The 7,460-nt window shown below is 49.3% G+C and overlaps 1 protein-coding gene and 1 non-coding gene across 4 annotated transcripts in view; one reads left to right on the top strand and one right to left on the bottom strand.

The window, feature by feature from the left end:
* Positions 1 to 801: 801 nt before the first annotated feature.
* LOC141934696 (small nucleolar RNA SNORD123) lies at positions 802 to 870 on the bottom strand. The gene has a single exon (XR_012626405.1). It is a non-coding gene; the product is annotated as a small nucleolar RNA SNORD123 (small nucleolar RNA).
* Positions 871 to 5,578: 4,708 nt separating this feature from the next.
* The window catches only part of SEMA5A (semaphorin 5A), a 353,854-nt gene continuing 351,972 nt past the window's right edge, over positions 5,579 to 7,460 (top strand). The window contains exon 1 of one of the 3 annotated variants that reach the window (XM_074825752.1): positions 5,579 to 5,823. The gene's annotated coding sequence lies outside the window, so the exon portion shown is untranslated. Of the gene's footprint in view, positions 5,824 to 6,168; positions 6,309 to 7,460 lie in introns of those variants that run through there. The other 2 variants (XM_074825742.1, XM_074825761.1) reach the window with 2 other exon arrangements.

The raw sequence follows: 7,460 nt of genomic DNA, 5'->3' as shown, positions 1-7,460 counted from the left end.
TGCTAGACCAGTGTCACAGAAACGTTGCCCAAGTATGAGGGCTGCACAGCGGGTTAAGATTTCTTCTAAAAATTGTAATGGTCCAATTCCGTGAAGGCAGGAGTTATGCCAAGTATTGTCTCTACCCACACAGTCCCAAAAAGGCCAGCACAGAAGCCTGAAGTCCAGATAACCGCTATATCCTGTGCTTCAGACCATTTAGCAGTGATAAGGTCATATATATGTACTCTTTATCCAAATCCCACCTGTACTGCTGGGTGATGTAGAAACACAGGAATTCAATATTAATGAGTATGGACCTGCAGACAGAGAGGAGCAACTAATGGATTGCTAAATCGTATCCTGGCTTACTTTAAGGTGGTGTCGTGGGGCTAACAACCAAAAAATTAAAACTTAAATTAGTCTAGAAGAAAGTTGTGTAAGGCAGCAGAGTATCTTATCATCCAAAGTAGAGGAAAACCCATGCTAATATTTTTATTATGTATTAATTTTAAAATCCCTCAATATAGATTCAAATGTAATAGGACTTAGGTCTTAGGCTTGTAATTTTTCATAACTTCAGTCCAAATTATGACCTATTTAAGAGACGAGAGTTATTAATATTTCCCATTATTTCTATTCCTCAAACTTTTGAACTGGATTTCTCCAAGGCGTTCTTTGTTCTCACTCCTACCTTCCTCTTCATTTTGAAAGTATCAGTTCTGGGTAGTGGCTGAAAGACAGAAAAACACACACATAAAAATGTTTTGACTGCAGGTATTCATTGTAAAATATTCCTTTTTTTCCTGGAGGAGATGTGAAGGTGAATCAGGAAATGGATGGCTTTTTCAGATCACATGAATCAGTACCCCAGAATTCATCATTTTCACCAAATAGCTGACTATTTTTAGGGACTTGAAGTTAGACGGTGCTTATTTAAGGCTTATATAACAACTTCTTTAACTGCCTTATCTGTCAGATACTTTAACGAAAAGAAAGAGGCAATTACTAAAAATCAGCTTGCACATTTATAAATTCAAGTGCACATTTATTTATATTATATAGTTGTGTCAAAAATATCACCTTAAGCATTCATAAAATTAAACCGCTTTGTTTATAAAGAGCCTAAATCATACAACCACCAGGAGAAATACTACTTTATTCTCTCTTTTGATCAGAAATGGTAAATATAAACTCATCAGACAAACATCTAGCTCTCAAAAGCCAAGTAATTTGGAATCTCATTTCACTGTTCCTAATTGATAGATATTACAGGTACTAGTCAGTGTAACCTTTAAATACAGCACATAACGCAAGACAATAATTTGAGAGAAAACAGGAGAGAGTTCGTAACTCTGGTATTTATTTCCCTGTGATTTAAAGTAAGTGTTGTAATGGTGTCTTTTGCTAAGATAATTAAAATTTTGCTCAGTCTGAACTTGTCTTGTATCTGCTAATGGGGTTTCTGCTACTGGGGTAGAGCCTTGCATGTCCTACTTTTTAACTGTATACTTCCCTGCTGGAACCATCTGAGGATGACATTAAAATATGGCAGACTCATGATGATCCAGCCTTGGAAGATGATGTTGCTCAGTGCAGGCAGGAATGCTAAGGACTCACACAACTCAAATGCAGCAGATCAAATACTTTCCTGAATCTCAATGGCAAAGAAGAAGAAACCGCAATGTAGACCTGATGAATAGGTCTCTCAGCAAAGTCACATAAACAAGGTAGATTCAAGGTACCAGACTGCACAAACTGTGTTCTTTAGCATTGGTTCAGGAAAGGGAGCTTGTTCACATGCACCATGCTCCTGGCTGGTCTGCTCTGGAAAGTTTCTGGTCACCAGGAGGGTTTCTCCTGAGTCATAGATGATGTGGTTGAAAAAACAAAAGCAGGCAATTAACTGTGAGAATTCAAAGTTTTTCTCTGCATGCTTCTCATGAATTAAACAAAAATAACCAATGTTTTCAATGGAGTGAAAAAAACAAAATGCAATGAAAATAAAGCCTTTGAACTCTGTCATCGTGAAGTGAGCGAGGTCTTTTCATAGAATCATAGAAGAGTTTGGGTTGGAAGGGACCTTTAAAGGTCATCTAGTCTAACTCCCCTGCTATGATCAGGGACATCTTCAACTAGATCAGGTTGCTCAGAGCCCTGTACAACCTGACCTTGAATGTTTCCAGGGATGGGTCATCTACCACTTCTCTGGGCAACCTGTTCCAATGTCTCACCACCCTCATTGTAAAAATGTCTTCCTTATATCTAGTCTAAATCTACCCTCTTCCAGTTTAAAACCATTACCCCTTACTCTATCGCAACAGGCCCTACTAAAAAGTCCGTCCCCATCTTTCTTATAAGCCCCCTTTAAGTACTGGAAGGCTGATACAAGGTCTTCCTGGAGCCTTCTCTTCTCCAGGCTGAACAACCCCAACTCTCTCAGTCTGTCCTCATAGAAGAGGTGTTCCATTCTTCTGCTCATCTTTGTGGCCATCCTCTGGACCCACTCCAACAGGTCCATGCCTTTCCTGTGCTGAGGGCTCCAGAGCTGAACACAGTACTGCAGGTGGGGTCTCACCAGAGCAGATTTGAGGGGCAGAATCACCTCCCTCGACCTGCTGGCCACATTCCTTTTGATGCAGCCCAGGATACAGCTGGCTTTTTGGGCTGTGAGCACATATTGTCGGCTCATGTCCAGCTTTTTATCCACCAGTACCCTCCAGTCCTTCTCTGCAGGGCTGCTCTCAATCCTTTTTCCCTACAATGGAAACATAGCTCAATGCTCAGTTTTACTGAAGCTAACTCCTCCCTCTTTTCTTTTTTCTTCCCCCCCCCCCCCCCCCCCTTTTTTCTTTCTTTTCCTTTTAACCTAACTTAAACTTTGGGCTTACAGTATCTGACTTTGTTTTTCTAAATGATGAGAGACAGACATACTATCCAAGGTGCTTTTGATGGGTAATGAGAAGACAGGCCTTTCTTACGCCATGGCTTTCCCACCTAAACAGATGGAAATCCACCCCCTTCCCTGCTTTCTAACACTCCTTATATCCTGTCACCACAGGGAGGAGCTGAAATCTGGCTTCCCACCAAACTGGCCAAAAGCCTGAAGGTGCTGTGCAGCTTTTCCTCTTCCAACTGCACTACCTTACCGCTTTCACATGCTACAATCCCTTGACATGCTAGGCTCTATTTTGTTGCAAGGAGGGATCAAGAATTAGTAACAGTGAGAAATATAACTACAGAAAAATACAGGGCAAAGGAGGAGGTGATCTATACTGGAAGGAAGGCTGGATGGAATTTGGGCTTGGTCCTCTCAGGGTTTTCTTTTTTTCCTTAAATCTGAGAGCAGAGCTTCTCCTGCTTCTTCCTCTCCTACCCTCAGCATGATACTCTAGATTATGTTAGGATATCCTTATTTATTTTGTTTACAGTAATACATAGAGGTTTAGCCTGGGATCGAGACACCACTGTGCAAGGTACCTGTACAGACCCAAAAAACTCTCAGCCACTGCTTGCAAGAGTATGTCTGGGGATTGCTTTGCCTAAAATTGCCTGTCTCACTCAACTAATCTGATTTAACTCTGCACTTAGACATAGGACAGAGTAACACGTAACATTAAATAATGTTACATTTTGTAGCTTTATTTCAAACATGGTTAATCTCATGGCCAGTTTCATACATCTTTGCCCATGAGCTTTTCAAAACAAAATAAAATGAAATAGAATTAACCATTGACATCATTACTGTTCTTCCATGAGATTGGTAGTTAGCTATAAAGCACATGACTTAAAACCTCCGGGGATGATACAGAGAAAGTATGATTCCAGTGAAATTTTTCTTAGGATATAACATACACCGTTAATCCAGTATTATATAAAGCTATAAATGTGGGATTTTTTGTCGTTGTTTTACATATATGTCCATTGTTTCACAGCTAAACTGCAGAGGAATTATTAGGGGATAAAATGTACATCATCCCAGATGCTAAAATTTTTATGTGTTTTTTACTGTTGGTTTTGCATATGCAGTGCTTGCTTTTCATAGATAAAGTATGGATGTTTGATTTTTTCTTTTCTTGGCAGTATTTGGAAAAACAAATATATCTCCTCTTTAAAAAGAAAGTCTAAAGTTATTGTAATAGGTGGAGATACATGCATAGCATAGGACTTGCTGATGTGAACTGATATGTCTTAGAAACACTCCAAGCAAGTTAAGGGAGTATATATGTGAATTGTCCTGTATCTGCAGTTACTTTGATGGCAATTTTTAAGTGTAAAATGGATTCTTTTATTTTCTATAGAAATATTTTCTGGAGCTGAGAAAATTTCACAGGAAAGTGATCCTACATAAATATACATTGCATTGGTGTCTTACAAAACTGTATTGTTAGAAATAAGGAAACATCCTTGACAGTCAGGGTTACATGATTGTAATGGAAAAAAAGTCTGGCCTTTAGTATCTGCTTTTGTGGTTTGGGTGTGTTTTGGTTTTTTTTTTTTTTTTTAAATACCAAGAAGCAATCAGAAAGAATGTTCCAAATTCCAGAGCTTCATTTTTAGAGATAATTTCAAACTTTCATTAACTTTTCTCCTCGAACAAGTTTCTTTTCTAACATAGCCAAAGTATCATTCTCCCTTGAGTTGGCTGTTCCAGGCAATTTGGATTTGCAACATTTTGGCTTACTGATAAGTTTTGATTCTAGTTGTTTTAATTAAGTATATTTTATAGGATTACTCTAGCATGGATCAATTCCATGATTTTGTTTGTTTTAATAAACTCTCACTGCTTTTAGTCTCCTAAACGGAGGTCTTGCTGCAAACAACACAAGTCATTTTCTGTTGCGGTTTGTAGTAGAAACGTGCTAGTAGAAAAAAAAAACCCAAACAAAAAACTTTGATGGAATTCATTAAAACACACGTACGAACAAAAATAACCGCCTGGTTCAGTCCAGATGGGTTGGCTAAACACAAAAGCATGCGCCGAAAATACCGTGAGCGCGGAAATGCGAACGTACGTACCTGGGGGAGATGCCTGCGCGCCCCGGCTGCGCGCCCGGCTGCGCGCCCCGCAGTGCCACGTCTGCCGGCCCCGCTCACGCCACGGGACCTTTATAGGGAACTCTCCCGGGGCCTAAAAATAAACTTTCGGGGCTGACACGTCCACTCGTGCCGTAGAGGGAGGAGAGGGGGCGGAGAGGGACTCGCCGCAGGCTTTGACGTGGTCGCAAAAATGTCAGCGCCGCGCTCCCCCCACCCCGCGCCGAGCCGCGCAGCGCAGCGCCGAGCAGCGCGGGGGCTGCCCGCTCACCCGCGCAGCGGGACGGGGCCGGGGCCGCCGGTGCGCGGCTCCCGCTGCCTGCCAGGCCCGGGGCCGGGACGCTGGGCTTTGGCTCGCCGGTTCCCGGCGGCTGGGGGGCGGCGTGTGCGGGGGAGCGGGGGGCGGCGGCGCGCAGCCTCGGCACAGGCGGGCGCTCCCGCGCCCCTCCCGCCCCGGGGCAGCCCCGGCGGCCCCTGGTGCCCGCTTCTCCTCCGCCTCCTCTACCTGCTGCGCCCCGGCTTCGGCGGCGCCTCCCCCGGCCCCGGAGCCCCGCTCGGCGGGGAGACGCGGAGCCCCGGGCACCGGCCGGGAGCGCCGCGCCCTCCCCTCCCGCGGGAGCCCCTGCGCACCCCAGCACCCGCGGAGCTGCCCCTCGCCCCTCTCTCCTTCCCTCCCTCCCTTCCTCCCTCCCTCCCTCTCTGCCGCAGCTCGCCAGGATTTGTTGTGCTTAGTTGTACTGGCCCTGGGGCGCCCCTGCTCAGATCCGATCGCGAGGAGAAGCCTCAGGTCATGCTTTTTGGGCGGCGGTAAGTAAAGAAAAAAAATACATATTAAACAAAAAAAATCAAAAAACCCGACCCGAACCCTCAGCACAAATATCTCAAGCAGTTGCAACTTCTCAGCTGGCCCGGAGGGGGGAGCGCGGGGGAGGGAAGGGAGTAATGCGCGATCACCCCAGCCCGGGGCAGCGGCGGCTGCGGGCTCCGCGGCGACCCGCGCATCGCCGGCGACGGGCGCCCCTCGCAGCCGCCCCGGCGGCCGCTGCTCCGCCCCCGCGGCGGGGCGCTGGGTCCGGCCGGCCGGGGGGCGGCGGGCGAGGCGCGAAGCGGACGCGGAGCTGTCGCGCCGCAAACTTGGTGGGAGCGAGCGGAGCGGCGCGGAGCGGCGGGGCTGCGCGGGGCGAGGCTGCGGCCATGGCGGCGTGAGGCGGCCGCGCCGCGCCGGAGAGCAGCGCGGCATCAGCGCGGCGGCCGTGCCCTCCCCGCGCCCTGCAGCCCCACGGCGCCTCCAGGTAACCCTCTCCCGGCCCCTCTGTCCCCCCCCCCCCCCGCCCCGTCCCTCCCCCCCCCGCGCTGTGCTCGGGCTGCGGGCGGCGGGGCGGGCGAGACGCGGGCATGGCGCGTCCCCCGCCGCCCTCTCCCTTCTCCGCGGGGCCGCCCTGCGTGGGATCCGCGGGGCTGCGCCCCTGGGTCCGCCGGGGGCCGGGGGGTGCCGGCCGGTGTCCGGGCGGGCGCAGCGGCAGGGTGCCGGCAGGGGGAGCTGGGGGAGCGGCGCTGCTGCCGGCGGGGAGCGGCGGCCGGAGCCCGGCTCGGGCATTGCCCGGCCCCACCCCCGAAAGTCCCCCGAGCCTCTCGAAACGGGCGGTCCTCCTCCCCGGAGACGGTGCCGTTGGCTCGGGCAAGGGAAAAACCAGCCCCCGCAGCCAGCGGGGCTGAAAGGCGAACCGTCCCCGCCGCGGGAGCCCCCGCGGCGCCTCTGTCCTCGGGGTCGCCCCCGCGGGGGGGTTCCTCGCCCAGGAGCGTGAGGTGCGTCGCGGTGGCTGAGCCCCGGCTGCGGGAGGGCAGCCGGTGGCTCCGGAGCGTTTTGGAGGGGTTTTGTCACACTTCGGCAAGTGAAGTTTGCTCTGCCCCTTCTTCTGGTGCGAGCAGGGGAGAAGCGGCGTGAAGGGCACCGGCAGTTGTCTGAGAACCGGGGGGTTTTCAGTGGGGATACCTGGCAGTACGAAGTCCCGATGCACTTTTCTTACCGCTGTTACTTAGCTGGACTGGCTTCGGTCTGTGGTGTAACCGAATTTTGGCTTTTTCTGTACTGCGGAGTTTGAGTTATCATTCTGCAACGACACAGAAGGAAACACCTCGGTCTGTTGCATTAATCCATCCTTCTGTGAGGATTGCTTACCAGATAAATGATAGCTATTAGGGTTTCTTCTATCATTCCAGATGCTAACTACGCACGGTAGATTGACGCAATGAGAATCTGCCCGGGATTATTCCTGGGGGCAGCAGGGGTGGGGGGACCTGTCGGTGCATCCATTCCTTCAGCAAACCGGACTATTGGCAGGAGAGGTCTGTGCATGTATGCACACGCACCCTGGCGAAGATGGTTAGAATTTGCAAGATTACAGCGAAGAAAGACATCCTAAAGCTAAAAACTGTCGTTAAAG

This window comes from Strix aluco, chromosome 1, assembly GCF_031877795.1.
Source record: "Strix aluco isolate bStrAlu1 chromosome 1, bStrAlu1.hap1, whole genome shotgun sequence".
Lineage (NCBI taxonomy): Eukaryota > Metazoa > Chordata > Aves > Strigiformes > Strigidae > Strix > Strix aluco.
This window is presented reverse-complemented; position numbering and strand designations above follow the sequence as displayed.